The sequence below is a fragment of the Pygocentrus nattereri genome, chromosome 27 (assembly GCF_015220715.1).
Source record: "Pygocentrus nattereri isolate fPygNat1 chromosome 27, fPygNat1.pri, whole genome shotgun sequence".
NCBI lineage: Eukaryota > Metazoa > Chordata > Actinopteri > Characiformes > Serrasalmidae > Pygocentrus > Pygocentrus nattereri.
In genome coordinates, this window is record NC_051237.1 from 21,335,989 (window position 1) to 21,352,794 (window position 16,806).

Genomic DNA, 16,806 nt, shown 5'->3' on the forward strand with positions numbered 1-16,806 from the left:
CATTGTTATTTAGAGTGGGATACCTTTATAGAGGGATATGAAATTAAGATTTGCTGTGTCTTGAGGAACTTTGTTGGACATGCTGGTGCAAATGTGCTCTCCAGTCCAGCTCCTTCCACTGTTACATGCACATTACATTGTAACCAGCTTAATTGCAGATGATATGATGCAGATGGCTGTTCAAAGTGGCTCATTTTGCATTTTTTGATGGACATCAAATGCACTGTGCTGACCACCTCGCTAAGCATTCATGGTAAAGGATTGTGCAGCATGTGAATATTCCATAGTGTGCATTTTTTGTGTTTTATTGTTTCCTTTTGGCTTTAATTGTAATAGAAAAATGATTAATGTTCACATGACCATATTGCTACCTCTCTTTATCCCTTAACCTGGGCAGCACCGGTGATAAAATTGCTCAGCGTCACTCTGGCAGCCTTTAGCCTGTTGCTGGTGAGCGTATTGACGTGATTACATGTAATAGCAGGTATCAGATTACAGGCAGCATGTTGGATTGGATCGCATGGTCATGCAAACTACATTTTTCTAAGCCTAGCAGCCAGCATCACCCAGTACTATATTTATTAACATCACATGAGACAAAGTATTTGAATATCTTTATTTGATGGTATCAAAATAAAAACAAGAAATTCGTAATATTTTACTTCTGTGTTTTTCCTTTTAATTTATGCTCCATCTGACCAGAAATGCTTAGTAGGCCAAACCATTTTGCTCACAATGTTAACCCTTGAACACGAGTGCCTGCATCTGTTTCAGGAAAGCAGATGCTACATGTCTTTCAATATCCTTTAAACAAAACTGCTTGACCTATAACATAAGCTGAGTTCAGAATGAGGCAGTGCTAAGCTAGCACTTCACTAGAGTTTCATGGTCATGGTCATCATTACAAAATCAGGAGGCATTTTCTTCTACCACAGTTTTTATCAATATCTCAGAATTTAAACACAGAATCCATATTTTCACATCCTTTGCACAGGATGTCCAAAAACCGCCAGACCGCGTCACAGCTTATTTCCATAAGTCTGTTCACTTAGTGACAATCTTGGCAACATCGCCGGGCAATTATTTCCAGTCAAACATGTTCAGACTTCTCTCTCTTTGAATGGGGAGAGCCCTAAATACTCGAGAGTAAAGTTCTATGTTTTTAAAGAGACTGTTTTTAAAACATATAAACATATTTGAAATCACTGATGAAATATGACAGAAATCTCATAAGCTGTTTGTAGCATTTGCATCAAATACTGTTGGGCTGTTTTGGCTACTGCACTTGTACTGATCTCCACAGCTGAGAAGGGCTTTTCCTGCTAGTGGTTTAACCAGCAAGCTGATTGTATCGCAGGCCAAGACCTTCCCCCTTAAACACAAGCCATTTTAAACATTAGGAGCCTTTTTCATTCATTTCCTAAACAGTGGCCTGTCTCCTCCTTTATAACGTCTCTGGCTGAACGTGTCCCCAACAGTTGCGGCTGCTTTGTTGCTCTCCTTGCCGGCAGAGTGTGAGGAGGGGTAGAATTAAACAAGTCTTTGTTACTGCACCTTCAAAGCTGATATATGTAACTGACCCCTGTTCTGGTTGGCCGTCCTGTGTTGTGCCTCAGAAAAGCACTCTGAACCACTCCTTATAAATTCAGCATGAATGGTTGGAGCTAAACTGTATGTTAAATAGGTGAATATGTAAATGAGTTGTTTTTGTGACATCACAAAAACAAGTAATTGAAATTGTTTTTGCAACATTGTTTCCATATACATACTATTCACTCTCCAGTCCTGTATTAACTGTAGTGTGAATAGTATGACTGGGAAGTGAATAGTATATTTACATATTATTTCAAACTGAATTCATTAATTCAATTCAACCTTTATTTACACTTGAAAAATATTGAGGAGGAATCCTCATTTGCAGTTTAGCAGAATAAAAAACAAAGCATCGCAACACAGACACCAAATAAAAATATAAAACACCAAATTAAAATATTTAGACCATAGGAATAGTATAATGATGAGATATAATCAAACATTAAAGTAATAATAAAAATAAAAAAGTAAGTAAACAGTAAGAACAAGTCAAACAGCAAAGATCAATGGAAAAACAAATACAAACAAAAGTACAATAAGTGAATTAGGGATGACTTAGAGCGGAGACTGTGAGGCAGGCCTTCTCGTCCAACATCAGTGCCTGACCTCACAAATGTGCTTCTGGAAGAACGGTCAAAAATTCCCATAAACACACTCCTAACCCTTGTGGAAAGCCTTCCCAGAAGAGTTGAAGCTGTTATAGCTGCAAAGGGTGGGCCGGCATCATATTAAACCCTATGGATTAAGAATGGGATGCTCCTCAAGTTCATATGCGTGTGAAGGCAGACGAGCGAATACTTTTGAAAAAATAGTGTAGTTCTGAAAGGTGTTCTAAGTTGCCGGAGCACAATGAATAAATCCAGATTTTCCTTCATTACTAAAAACAAAATGTATCTTCAGAGTAATCCAGTCTTTCAAGTCAATTATGTAAATACCATTATTATTAAGTCAACATAGGTGTGAGACATGGAGGTATTTGATAAGGGCTTTATGAATAAATAAAATCCAGTGTTTGTCACGCCTCACAAATAAAGAGGGCCATCCAACTTAAACATAAAGCTCACAATGGTGAGCACTATAACCATCACTGCTAATAGATCTAAGTGCAGCATGATGAACAGACTCGAGAAACATGAAGATCATCATAATTAAGGACTGAAAGAAAGTTTAAAGGGAATTGTGACTTATTTCTATAAATGAAACCCATTTTTGCCTAAATTTACTTAGTTTATTTATAACAGGTTAATAGGCCCATATTAATGAGCACTAACTATGAAGCATAAATGGTGGCAAAAGCAGCTATTTAAACAGCTGTTCGCATTAGCTGACATGTTAATCCAGCTGGATACAGGAATGTTAGCCTCGAGACATTTATGCTGTTGTCATGGCTCAGGAAACTGACAAAATAATCAACTACCAAGCTAGATTCAGTTGGAGAGGGGACAGGGAAGTGGCGTTTTGATTGGCGTTTTATTCCGCAAAGTTGAGACATTTGCAACGGTTGCGGCTAAGTATCAAGTGGGTTGCATGACACTTTGTATTGTGCAACTCTGTGCAATGTAGTTTCGTTTAGTTTTCACACAACTCAAATGTCACTGTGTAAAGTCAGGCTAAGAGATGGCATAGTTTACCACCTAAAGCCCAGCAAATCGAATGTCATGGTTTTGAAGCACTAAGTGTTTAAAAGCAGTTTACTGCTTTTACTTTGTCTGCCATTATTTTTGAGTTTGTGAAGTGAAATGTATCAGATCGCAGTGACTTCTAGGCAAGTTCCGCTGCTGCAGTTGGCACCTTGTGTTCACTCGATCCTTCAGCCCCTCTAGAGCAACTAACACCCTTGAGATAATCAAGTAGCGTAATGACTCTTAAGATGGCATCGAGGAGTCTCCTGAGGGGAAATGGCGAGGCCTAGTAAATGAGGGCCTGCTAAAACTGATGGAAACGGGCGATTAGTCTTGCAATGACACATCCAGCTGTCTTGGACATAGATTCTGCACAATGCTGCCACCTTGTGATATGAAGAGGCTCATGGTTGACCTGCTGTGAAGAAATGTTGAAAAAACAGTTTGTATTATCTAAAGTGTTAACTAACAGCAGCATTTCAGTGTCATCAAGAAGGTAAAATAAAAGTGAAGTAGATGTGTCAGGGGCTTATTTCACTGTTAGACGCTGTGAAGAGAGTGAAAGATGAGAAGGTTGTCTGTGCTACTTTGCATGGACCAATGAAGGTGATGAGATAGAAAACCAGAAGAGGACCAAGGTGGTGCTACAGTGCTTCACAAAGTTGTCTATAGATGAACCAAGCAGAGCTGCTTTAGAAACAACTGGTAGCAAAGGTCAGCCAGTGACCAACTCTGTAACGATTCTGAGGGTTTATAATGATCGCTGTTTAGCATGGCCACTTTATTAGAAACCCCTCCCTTGTATTTCCGCCTAGCTGGAGTCCCATGTACCAGCCCCACACTGGCCAATAATGAAAGCGAAGAGGGGGGGAGCTGATGCAGCAACACTCAAGGTACAGTATCTAATAGTTCACTTATGCAGTTCACCTAGAGTGCGCTGTTCAAAAGTCCAAGACCATAATATATTTATTTAATTTCTAGTTCGTTAAGCTCAAGTTATTCATTTTTCCTGAGTTATTTCTAAGGAGATTAGATGTAAAATAATCTACTTACATAAAGAGGTGAGTCAACCACAAATAAGTAAAAAAAAACAGAATTTAAAAAAACTGGAGCACCAAAATTTTCTTCTTATTTCGGCTGCTCCCTTTAGGGGTCGCCACAGCGGATCATCTGCCTCCATCTTGCCCTATCTACTGCCTCCTCTACTTTCACACCAACCATCTCCATGTCCACCTTCACTACATCCATAAACCTTCTCTGAGGTCTACCTCTTCTCCTTCTACCCGGCAGCTCCATCTCCAACATTCTTTGACCAATATATCCACTATTCCTCCTCAACACATGTCCAAACCATCTCAACCTGGCCTCTCTGGCTTTATCTCCAAACTGCTCCACCTTCACTGTCCCTCTGATCTGCTCATTTCTTCTTTTTTTTTTATAATTCTTTATTTATCATATTTATGTTTTTTCATAACAAAAACCCCATCAAATAAAAAATAAATAAATAAAATTAAATTAAAAAAAAAAAGGGGAGAGAAAATAATAATAATAATAATAGATACACATACATATAAAATAAATAAATAATGGTCACAATACATATCCTGTAACTACCCAATCACAACAGATGGTGCCGGCTACATAAAACAGTCAGAGGTCCATAAGTGGTTTCCATATTTTCTGAAAAATGTCTCCTTTATCTTTTAAGCAGTAAGTAAGTTGTTCCAATCGCAATGTTTCATTCATCGTTTTTTTGAACAGACTGAGTGTTGGAGGCCTTTGTTGATTCCAGTTGAGCAAGATGCACTTCTTTGCTGTGTATGATATTAAGCCAATCCTCTTAACAGTTGTGGGATCCAATGTCCTGTCCAGATCGGTACCAAATAGGTACCATATAGGTGCAAAACGTATTGGGATTTCCAAAACCTTAACAGTTAAATCATGTATCTCTCTCCAAAAATGTTTTAATGCCCCACAAAACCAAAAAACATGAATAAATGACCCTAAGCACATTTTACAGCGATGACATCTGGGGGATGAGTTAGGGTATATTTTGTTTAAACGAACTGGGGTGAGGTACATCCTATGTAAGAATTTATAGTTCTGTTCAATTATTTTGTTGCTAGACAATGAGATAAAGACACTCTGACAGGTAGTATCCCATTGTTCATCACTGAGAACACATCCCAAATCTTTCTGCCACACACTCTTCAGTGACGTCAAAGAGGAACTATGATTATCTAACAGGGTACTATAGAGTAGGGAAATTTTTCCTTTCAATGGCGTGGAACTTTCCAAAATCTCCTCCAAACCGGACAGCCCCAAAGACAGACGCCCATTCCTCTTCAGTGTAGTAATTAAGTGCCGAATTTGTAGGTATTTATAAAAATCCTGTTTCGGAATTTTAAACTCCAATTTTAAATCTGAAAAAGATTTAAGGGAGCCGTCACTAAACAAGTTCTGAAACTTGTATATACCATATTCTTTCCAGTTAGTGAATAGGGACTTACTGACTGAAGGTGGCAAATCCGGATTGGAGGATATTGGAGCTAACAAAGATATTTTGCCAAAAGAACCACAGAACTTCTTTACATCTTGCCAAGCCTGCAAAATATTATAAATTACAAATGTTCTTGGCACTGAATGTAATACATTTATATTAGTAATGAATGGTAGGTAATCCAGAGGGGTAGGAAAACAAAGTTCTCCCTCAGTATCTGTCCAGCGAGCAGATCCACGGTTCTGTAACCAGCCAATCAAACCCTTCACCTGAGCAGCCCAATAGTATAACTGTAAATCCGGGAGTCCCAATCCCCCTTTTGTTTTGGATTTGGTTAAAGTTTTTAGAGCTATTCTAGGTAGGGATTTCTTCCAGATAAAATAGCTTATCAATTTATTTATGGATCTAAAAAAAATCTTATCCAAGTAACAAGGCAATGACTGAAATAAATAACAAAGTCGTGGTAGGACATTCATTTTTATCACATTGATTCGTCCAAGGAATGAGATGGGAAGCAGATGCCAGTGTTCAAATTCCTCCTTGATTCTTTGAAGTAATGGGGTATAGTTTATATGAGATAAGTCTTTAAGTTTAGGGGACACATTCACACCCAGATACTTAAATCCTTCCTGTGCCCAAGCAAAGGGTGATGTACTCTTGAGTTCAATAGATACTGGGGAGCTTAATAAACATGCGTTGGATTTTGTTAAATTAACTTTATAACCTGACATCTTTCCAAATGTATTTATAAGATCCAATACTGCTGGAATTGATTGCTCTGGGCTGGTCAGGAACAACATAATATCATCTGCATACAATGATATCCTGTTGTCCATCTTTCCAATAGTAATTCCTGAAATTTGTCCACTAGTCCGTATGGCCGCTGCAAATGGTTCGACTGCCAAGTTAAATAAATACGGGGATAGTGGGCAGCCTTGACGGCAGCCCCTAGACAAGTCAAACTTTTCGGAAAGGGAGCCATTTACACATATTTGGGATTGGGGTTTACTATACATAGATTTAATCCACCCAACAAATCTATCACCAAAATTTAATTTCTTTAGGACGGAGAATAAGTATGGCCACTCAACCCTATCGAACGCTTTTTCCGCATCAAGTGATATTAATAACACTGGTTGTGCATGTAGGGCCGAGTAGTCAATTATATTTAATAATCTCCTAATATTGTCTGAAGCATACCGGGCCTTCACAAAACCAGTCTGATCTGGGTCAATAAGCTGGGGGAATAAATCTTCTAATCTATGGGCAAATAGTTTTGATATAATCTTGAAGTCAAATGGAAGTAATGAAATTGGTCGATAAGAGGCACAGTCTGTATCATCCTTATCTTTTTTATGTATTAATGATATCACCGCTGTCCTCATCGACTCCGGAAGAGTTCCATTTTCAAAAAAGTCTGCAAGCATGGGCATAAAAAGGGGTTCGATTTGAGGCCAAAAGGCCTTGTAGAATTCTACAGGATAGCCGTCCATTCCTGGAGCTTTTCCAGAGGACAGTGACATGATTGCCTGCAACACCTCCTCTGCAGTAAATGGAGAGGTCAAACGTTCCTTGTCATCTTCAGAAATTGAAGGTAGATGTATATTTTCTAAAAATGCACAGATATCTGGTTCTGGGGGATTTTCTGATGTGTATAACTGTGTGTAGAAGTCAAGAAATGAGGACTGTAGTGATTGTATATCATATTTTAATTGACCTGTTTTGTTGCGTATACATTTTATAGTGCGATCGGAACGTTCTTTTTTAAGCTGATATGCTAGGAGCCTACTAGGTTTATTACCATATTCATAGTAATGTTGTTTAGTGAAAAATATAAGTTTTTTAACATGTTCAGTTTGGATAGAATTAAGGCTACTTCTAACAGACTTTAGTTTCCTGAAATTTTCATCTGTAGGTGACTGTTTATGAGATTGTTCCAAATTAAGAAGCTCCTTTTTAAGTTGCTCTGCTTTTTTAATTGCCAGCTTTTTCTTAGCAGAAATATATGAAATCAGCTGTCCTCTAATCACAGCCTTAGCTGCGTCCCAGATTACAGCAGGGGTGACAGGGGAGGTTGCATTATCCTGTCTATACTGTTCCAGCCAAAGTCTAATATTATCGCAGGCTTCTGTGTTTGTAAGAAGTGAAGAGTTAAACTTCCAATACTTAGTTTGGTATGTCTGCTGAGCAAGAGAGAGTTGAAGGTAAACCGGTGAGTGATCCGATATAAGGATAGATCCTATACTACAAGAGATGACTGAAGAAAGATAATTTTTGGGTAGAAGAAAAAAGTCCAATCTAGAATATGTTTTGTGCCTGGCTGAGTAAAAAGTATAGTCTTTTGACGTGGGATTGAATTCTTTCCATACATCAACAAGGCCTGCTTCTCTAGTGGCCACACTTAAGGTCCTGTCGATGTTAGGTGTTAACATCGAAGACTTATCTAGATTACTATCCATGCAACAATTAAAATCCCCAGGAATTATTCCGAAGTCTGAGGTATACTGACTGAACAATGTGATCTTATCTGTCATAAATTTAGGGCAGTCCTCATTTGGTACATAGATATTAAGCAATGAAAATTCTTGACCATATAGGAGCCCACGAACCAATACATACCTACCTTCACAGTCAGTAATTTGTTCTTTAAAAATAAAAGGAAGCTTTTTATGAATGAGGATTGCTGTTCCCCTTTTATTACTTGTGAAGCTTGAAAAATAAACTTGTCCCACCCAATCTCTCATAAGCTTTTTGTGCTCCTCGCTGGACAGATGTGTCTCCTGTAAGAAGGCAATCTCTGCCTTCTCCCTTTTCAGAAACGTAAGCACTCTTTTGCGTTTAATTGGGTGACTTAGACCTCTGACATTGAATGTCATCACATTAAGGATGTGAGCCATAATGAAATTTGTATGTCATGTTGGTAATGGTTGACCATTTAGGGGAAGAAAAAAAAAAAAAAATCCCACCCCACTCCCCAAAGCAAAAGCCTTGTCCCCAGGTGACAAGACAGCCCTCTGTTAACAAGTAGAGCCTCAACTAGTCTGGCACACAGCAAACACCCCTCATCTAATTATTTTAAAGAAAGAGTGTCTATTTCCCAGAGCTAACAGTTCTGCGGGACAGCAGACACATACAACCATTGCTAAAGTAGAAATGCAGGCCAAGCAAACTTGCTATGCTTAGAAACAAAACGACATTAACCTATCCAGAAAACAGAACACTAAACCTCAAGAGAACCTTCTGTAGCTTCAGCCTGCAATGTCCTGTCCCACTGATCACTGTAACATGGTTACATCATAAATCAGTCGAGCTTAGTTTGGGATAATAAGCTTATACTTATGTTTATCAGTGTGAACTCTCACCCCTTCTCCCTAAAGACACATAGTGTTAACGTGACCACTCAGTCTACCTGGCACTGGTATGTAGAAATCTTCGGCATCTTGCGGTGATGCGAACAGCTAGATCTTCCCGCGGTGTAGCACCCTCAACTTACACGGGTGATGATGGAACCCGCGGAAAGTCCCCATATCAATAAAGAACTTCTTGACGCCGTCGAACTCGCGCCTCCGTCTGATGGTTTCTGCAGAGAGATCCTGGGCAAATGAGAGCTTGGTTCCATCATATGTCTCGTTGCCTTGTGGTACGTAGGACGAATTCTTTATCTTGAAATTTGAGGAAACGGATAAGAACCGCTCGGTTGTGGTGAGGTCTAGCAGGTGCCAGGGTACGGTGCACTCTTTCCAGTATGAAGGATCTGTCTGACCCCAGGTCCAACCATTTGGGAAGCATGTCGTGCACAAAATCTAAGAGTGGGCGACTACCTTCAGCTCCCTCCTTAAGACCGAACACCCGAATGTTCTTCCTCCTCGCGCGGTTCTCCAAGTCGTCCGTCTTTGCCTCCAGGTACGCGAGCCGCTTTGTAGCTGAAGCCAACGCTGACTCAGTTTTGTCGAGCTTTTCTTCGGCCGCTAGTATACGGGCTTCAGCTTCCTCGATGTATTTTCTGTTGGCCGTGACGTCTCCTTTGATGTCAGCTAGCTTGTTTTCTATCACCGTGACAGAGTTCGCCAAGTCGCCCAGGCGGTTGTCTATTCCGTCGAGCTTGGAACCAAACTCAGAACGGAGAGCTTTTAGCTCGGTTAGCACCTCAGCTACACTCGCCATGCTGTCCGCCTCGGTATTCCCAGCCGACGGCGTCGTTTTCGCAAGTCGCGAACTTGTCTTGCGTGCTTTAGTAAAAACGTCGCATTCCCTGACTGACAAAGGATTTGACATGATCAAAGCCGAGTTGTGGGTCAACTTTGTAAATGTTTGGGGTAGTTTTTGTGCGAAATTGAGAGCATCTTCATCTCCGCCACCTCCAGCTCAGCCTCCTGTCTGTTAGACAGAGCCACAGTCTCCAAACCGTACATCATAGCAGGACGCACTACTGTCTTGTAAACCTTCCCTTTCACACTTGCTGCTATCCTTCTGTCACACATCAGACCTGACACCCATCTCCACCCACTCCATCCTGCCTGCACCCTCTTCTTCACCTCTTTTCTACACTGTCCATTGCTCTGGATGGTTGACCCAAGATATTTGAAGTCATCCACCTTTATGACCTCTACTCCAAAATGATTCAAATCTGCAGAGAAAATTTGACTCCTGACAACCAACTGTAAGACCTGGTAGGCCACCAAAACTGCCCCCAGAAAACTTTAAAAAGATGGTTCTTCAAGGGTTCTTTAGTAAAAACAATGGTTCTATATACAACCATGATCACTCACTTTGTATGCTTAAAAGGTTCTTTGCATCCTGAAATGGTTCTACAGCTTGATGGAGAGTGTGTTGTATATGGATCTGTATAGAACCTTTTAAAAAAAAAAAGGTTCCGTATAGCACCAAAAGGGGTTATTCTGCTGTTACAAGCTTGACATTGTAACTACACACTGTCTTCAAGGGTTCTTTAGTAATGACAATGGATCTCAAAGAACCCTTTGTATCCTTATAGGGTTCTTTGCATCCTGAAAATGTTCTTGAGATTGATGAAGAGTGTGTTGTATATGGTTCTAAATAGAACCTCTTTGAAAATATTCCTACATAGCACCAGAAAGGGATCTTCTGTTGTTACAAGCTTGACATCGAAAGATGGTTCTTTAAGGGTAGGTAAAGGTTTCTTTAGTAAAGAAAGTGATCCTATATAGAACCTTGAACACTCAAAAGAACCCTTTGCGTGATTAAAAGGTTCTTTGTACAGTGAAAGCATTCTTCAGATTGATGGAGGATGTGTTTAATATGGTTTTATAAAGAATCTATTTGAAAAGGGTTCTAAGTAGCACCAAAAAGGGGTTGTTGTTACAACCTTGATGCTGTACCTACACACTTAATGAAAGATGGTTCTTCAGGGGGTTTTAGTAAAGAAAATGGTTCAACATAGAACCATGAAGACTCAAAGAACTCTTGGTATCCTTAAAGGGTTCTCTGCATCCTGAAAACGTTTGTCAGACTGATGGAGTGTGTTCTATATTGAATATGGCTCTATATAGAATCTTTTTCTTTATAGGCTTCTATGTAGCACCAAAAAGGGTTCCTCTATTGTTACAAGCTTGACAGAGTAACTATAGAAGAACCCTTTTTGGTGCTATGTAGAGTGCACTTCAAAACCGAGCTGCTTCAGATCTCACAACATCCACAGGTGTTGCTGTCCACCCTTCCACTGTGAGAAGATGACTCAGCGCTGTGGGTCTGAAAGGGTGTGTATCTGTCAAGAAGAACCTCACTGAGAAAAGGAAATTGACAAAAAAGAAGAAAATGTGGACTACAACATAGAAACTGGACATATCAGATGTGGAATAATGTTATATATGTTAAATAGACTGATGTGTCTAAATTTGTAATTAGGATTCTTTGGATAGTAAGAAAAACTGCAACAACCAACTTCAACGACTGAACTTTGGAGGTGCGGAAAACATCTCTGCAGATTTCTTTAAAAAACTGAAAGTCTCCTAAAAAGAATGGAAGCTGTAATAAAGGTTAAGGGTGGACACAATACAGAGATATTTGGTGAACCATCAGCCTACTGTGTTTGCACACAGAGGAATTAGACCTTCGCATTTTAACCCATCCATGCAGTGAAACACCCACTAGTGAACACACACACTAGGGGGCAGTGAGCACACTTGCCCGGAGCAATGGGCAGCCCTATCCGCAGGGCTGAGGAGCAACTGGGGGTTAGGTACCTTCCTCAAGGGCACTTCAGTCATGTACTGTCAGCTCAGAGGATCAAACCAGCAACCTTCCGGTCACAAGGCTGGTTCCCCAGCCCCCAGCCCACATTATATTATATGATATTATATTTAGTTGTTGAGACTTCTGTGTAACTATATAGATGAAAGGGTGAGCCCTGATGTTTGTACTAAATTCTATGGTGTTTCTGATAAAGTGACCAGTTTGTTGAAATGCATGGGAGGAGTTTTTTAATAAAATGCATCATGAAAGTTCAATCTTACACCGCTTGAGGGAGCCCAGGTCAGGCAGAGGTTTACATTTGTGTACTTCAGTGCTTATTTTGGATGCATCTGGCTTTGGCCTTGAACTCAGGCTTGGTTTCCAGTCTAGCACAATAACTGCATGAGCAGAGTCAGGTACAGACGATGATCATCTTATAACGCCATCATTATCTCTAGTTATCTACTTCTGTGAACTGGATGTCTATTCAAAATAGACAACATGACTGCAATATGACTTACTAAATCTCCTGTAGTGATTCAATTTGAAGTAGAGATGAACTAGCGGTTTAATCTGTGTGCTTTAACAACCATTCGAAAAATAGGAATACAACCCCATTTCCCAAAAGCTGGGACGCTGTGCAGAATGTAAATGAAGTGGTGAACCCTCTCCATCTTTACTTCTGAAAGACTCAGCCTTTCTGGGATGTTCTTTTATACCCAGTCATGTTACTGACCTGTAGCCTATTAAACATCAGGTGTTTTTTTTTTTCCATTACACAACTTTACCAGCCTTTTGTTTTCCCTGTCCCAACTTTTTTGGAATGTGTTGTTGGCATCAAATTCAAAATGGGTGTATAATTTTCAAAAAACAACTAAATTTCTTAGTTTCAACATTTGATATGTTGTCTTTGTAGTATTTTTTAATAAAATATAGGGTTTACATGATTTGCACATTATTGTATTTTGTTTTTAAATACATTTTGCACAGCTTCCCAACTTTTTGGGAAATTGGGTGGTATTTAAATGTAAAACAAAATTCAAATTTATATTTCTGTACATAATTGTTTACTAAGGGTTTGTTTTGTGTTTCTGGCTGACATTTTGGAGACACAGAAAAACTACAGTAAGTAGGGATGCACAATAACATTGGAATCATGTCAATATCAGCAGTTATTTGCTAAAAAAACATTGGTATTGGACAGATGTTTAGATTTGATTGATATTTCGAACTGATATTTGATGATGCACTTTTTGTTCTCCAGAATTGCTGAACGTTGCTGAACTCCACCGTCCCAACCAGGACTGTTAAATGTTACCTGAACAACAAGCCGTGGGTAACAATGGACATTAAAACTCTCCTTAACAACAAGAAGAGGGCCTTCAGGGCTGGAGACAGGGAGGAGGTGAGAATGATCCAGAGGGAACTGAAGACAGCTATCAGGGAGGCAAAGAACAAATATAGGAGGAAGCTGGAGTGGAAACTCCAGCAGAACAACATGAGGGAGGTTTGGAGAGGAATGAGGACCATCACCAGCTTCAGGTCCAGCAACAACAGAAGAGTAGCGGGCAGCGCGGACGGGGCCAACAAGCTAAATCTGTTCTTTAACAGATTTGACACTACAGGCTCTGTCCTCTGCTGGCAGTCCTCAGCAGCTCAATCCATTCCCTCTCTCTCCCCCTCCTGATAGCCTGCCCCCCTCCTCTGATTGTCCGTCTCACACCTCCACCCCTTCCCCACCTGTCACCTCTACAGTGAGTCTTACTGCTTTCCAAGGTGAGAAGACAACTGAAGAGACTTCACACAAACAAGGCTGCAGGCCCTGATGGGGTCCCCCCCAGGGTGCTTAAAGCCTGTGCCGCCCAGCTTTGTGGAGTACTGCAACATGTCTTAAACATGAGCCTGACTCTTCAGAGGGTCCCTATGATGTGGAAGACATCCTGCATTGTTCCTGTTCCGAAGACGCCGCGACCGAGTGACATCAAGGACTACAGGCCAGTGGCACTGACGTCCCACGTCATGAAGACCATGGAGAGGCTTGTCTTGGATCAGCTCCAGGCCATGGTCCAGCCACTTCTTGAACCCCTCCAGTTCACCTATCAGCCCCGCCTGGGAGTTGAGGACTCCATCATCTACCTGCTCAACTGAGTCTACACTCACCTAGACAAGCGAGCCAGCTCTGCGAGGGTCATGTTTTTTTACTTCTCCAGTGCATTTAACACCGTCGGGGCTGCTCCTCTGGGTGATAAGCTGACAATGATGCAAGCAGATGCCCCCTCGTGCCTTAGATTGTTGACTGGCAGACCACAGCATGTATGCCTGCAGCACTGTGTGTCGGACAGAGTGGTCAGCAACATTGGTGTCCCACAGGGAACTGTCCTCTCTCCCTTCCTCTTCACCCTCTACACCACTACTGCACAGAGACTTGCCACCTTTAGAAGTTTTCTGATGACTCTGTAATGGTTGGATGAATCAGCAAGGGAGTGGAGGATGAGTACAGGGCGACGGTGAAGGACTTTGTCGCATGGTGTGAGCGGAACCACCTGCAGCTCAATGTGACAAAGACAAAGGAACTGGTGGTGGACCTGAGGAGGGACAAGGCACCGGTGACCCCTCTGTCCATCAGGGGGGTCAGTGTGGACATTGTGGAGGATTACAAATATCTGGGAGTGTATACTGACAATAATAAACTGGACTGGGCTAAGAACACTGACGGCCTCTACAGGAAGGGCCAAAGTCGTCTCTATTTTCTGAAGTGCCTGAGGTCCTTCAACATCTATGCTATGGACTATGCTTAGGATCTTCTATGAGTCTGTGGTGGCGAGTGCTATCCTTTATGCTGTTGCATACTGGGGAAGCAGGCTAAGGGTGGCATACGCCAACAGACTCAACAAACTGATCCGCAAGGCCGGTGATGTTGTGGGTGTGGAGCTGGACTCGCTGACGGCAGTGTCAGAGAGGAGGACGCTGCCTAAGCTGCAGGCCATTATGGACAATGGCTCCCACCCACTCTACGACACGGTGATGAGACACAGGAGCTCATTCAGCTCAAGACTCACTCTACTGAAATGACCACAGAGCGCCACAGGAGGTCATTCTTAACTGTGAACTCGTAACTCCTCCCTCAGTGCACAATAACTCAGAGGTGCAGTAATTTGAACTGTTTTATAAGAATGTTTCATATTTATTATCACAGCCACTGCCACTTACTGTATTTGTAAGAATTTAAACTTGTACATATTGCAAATTTCTCTCTTTTGTCTTAAATTAGTTGTGTTCATTCCTATATATAAATGGTTGCAACTGTAACAACTGCAGTTTCCCTCTGGGATCAATAAAGTATTCTGATTCTGATTTAGGTGACACTGGACTATTATGGAAAAATATCTGCATTTGTAAGCTTATAGAAATCAATGTTGTATTTCTCTGTAATAATAGTCCAGGTTGACGTTAGTCCCAGTTTCTAAACTGGTTATTAATAATTCTGCTCAATAGGTGTTCTATGCAAAATCGTCCGTGAGAACAAGTAAAGACCTTCTGTCAGGTCCAGACTTCCATTCCTCCCTGCTATACATTAAGAAAAACAGCTAGTTTGTGTCGCTTTCCACATAGTCATACAGTTATTGAATTATAAACCTTAGTGTGTGAAAATTGTAGGACTACAAGGGTTAAATGTGTGAATTTTAACTGCAAAGACAGTTTGAGGAGTTGACATTGTGTTAATAAGAACCAATGACTGGTGACATGATATTGAGACCACAAATTACGTATGTATAAATAAATAAATACATTAATTAATTAATTAACGAATGAATAATATAATATACAAAGAAATAAAAGAATGCATATATTTTTTGGTCATGAGAAAGGGCATACTTAAACAAATGTCTTGAATTTATTTTTACTTTTATTTATTTAAATATGCCCTTCTACCATGACCACAAACAGTATTTATTCATTCATTTATTTGTATATTAAACTATTTATTTGTTCATTTATTTATTTATACTTATTTTTGGTCCTCCACAATCAACACTTGGGATAAAAAAGGTACTGTTACTGGAATGGACCTCAAAATTGGACAAAATTATGCTTAAAATAAAAAACATTACAAATGAGACCTGTTTGTACATTATAGTTTCCCAAATTTCCATATTGCTACTTACTTCACAGCTATTTGTCTGTCTAGCCTAACTGTAGGTTTGCTATGTCATATCAAATTCCACTGCAGCATTGGCTAATCTGTACATAATTCACTAAGAGCTTTGCATTTCCTTCCGTAATGCTGACCATCCGCCTGTGGTCTCTGATTGTTCTTTTGAAGCACTGTCCAACACTGATCCTTATAGGAACTGTTTCGGGCTTAATGATGCTTCAAAAGCCTCAGTGCACTTACCATAGAGCAGATGGGCCTGCTGCACATCATAGTGACAAGAAGACCGTCTGATAGCATATACAAACTTAAGCAGAGAACCCTATTAGCAATCAGTTTCTGGATAATGGACACCCCTGCCTACATAAATCCAAAAATAAAATAAACACACAGAATTAATTTATTGTAAATTTAGGGATGGGTAATAACCACTGGTCAATGGCAATGCGATGACATTTTATTCTTATCGTGACAGGATTTTCTTACTGTGATTCTTAATGATATCCAATATATGCTTTTCTGAGCATAAAGTGGATATAATCAGTATTTAAAGAACACTGATTCTGCAAGGAGTGCAAAATTTGCACAAACAACATCATTTGCATACAGTCTCCAAGCAAGGGTTAGTGATTTAATCCAACACAAATAGGCCAGAAACCAGCTTTTAGATCGTGTTAAGATAATTTAGCACGCACACTTTAAGAATATAGTTCTATATTGCACCAAAA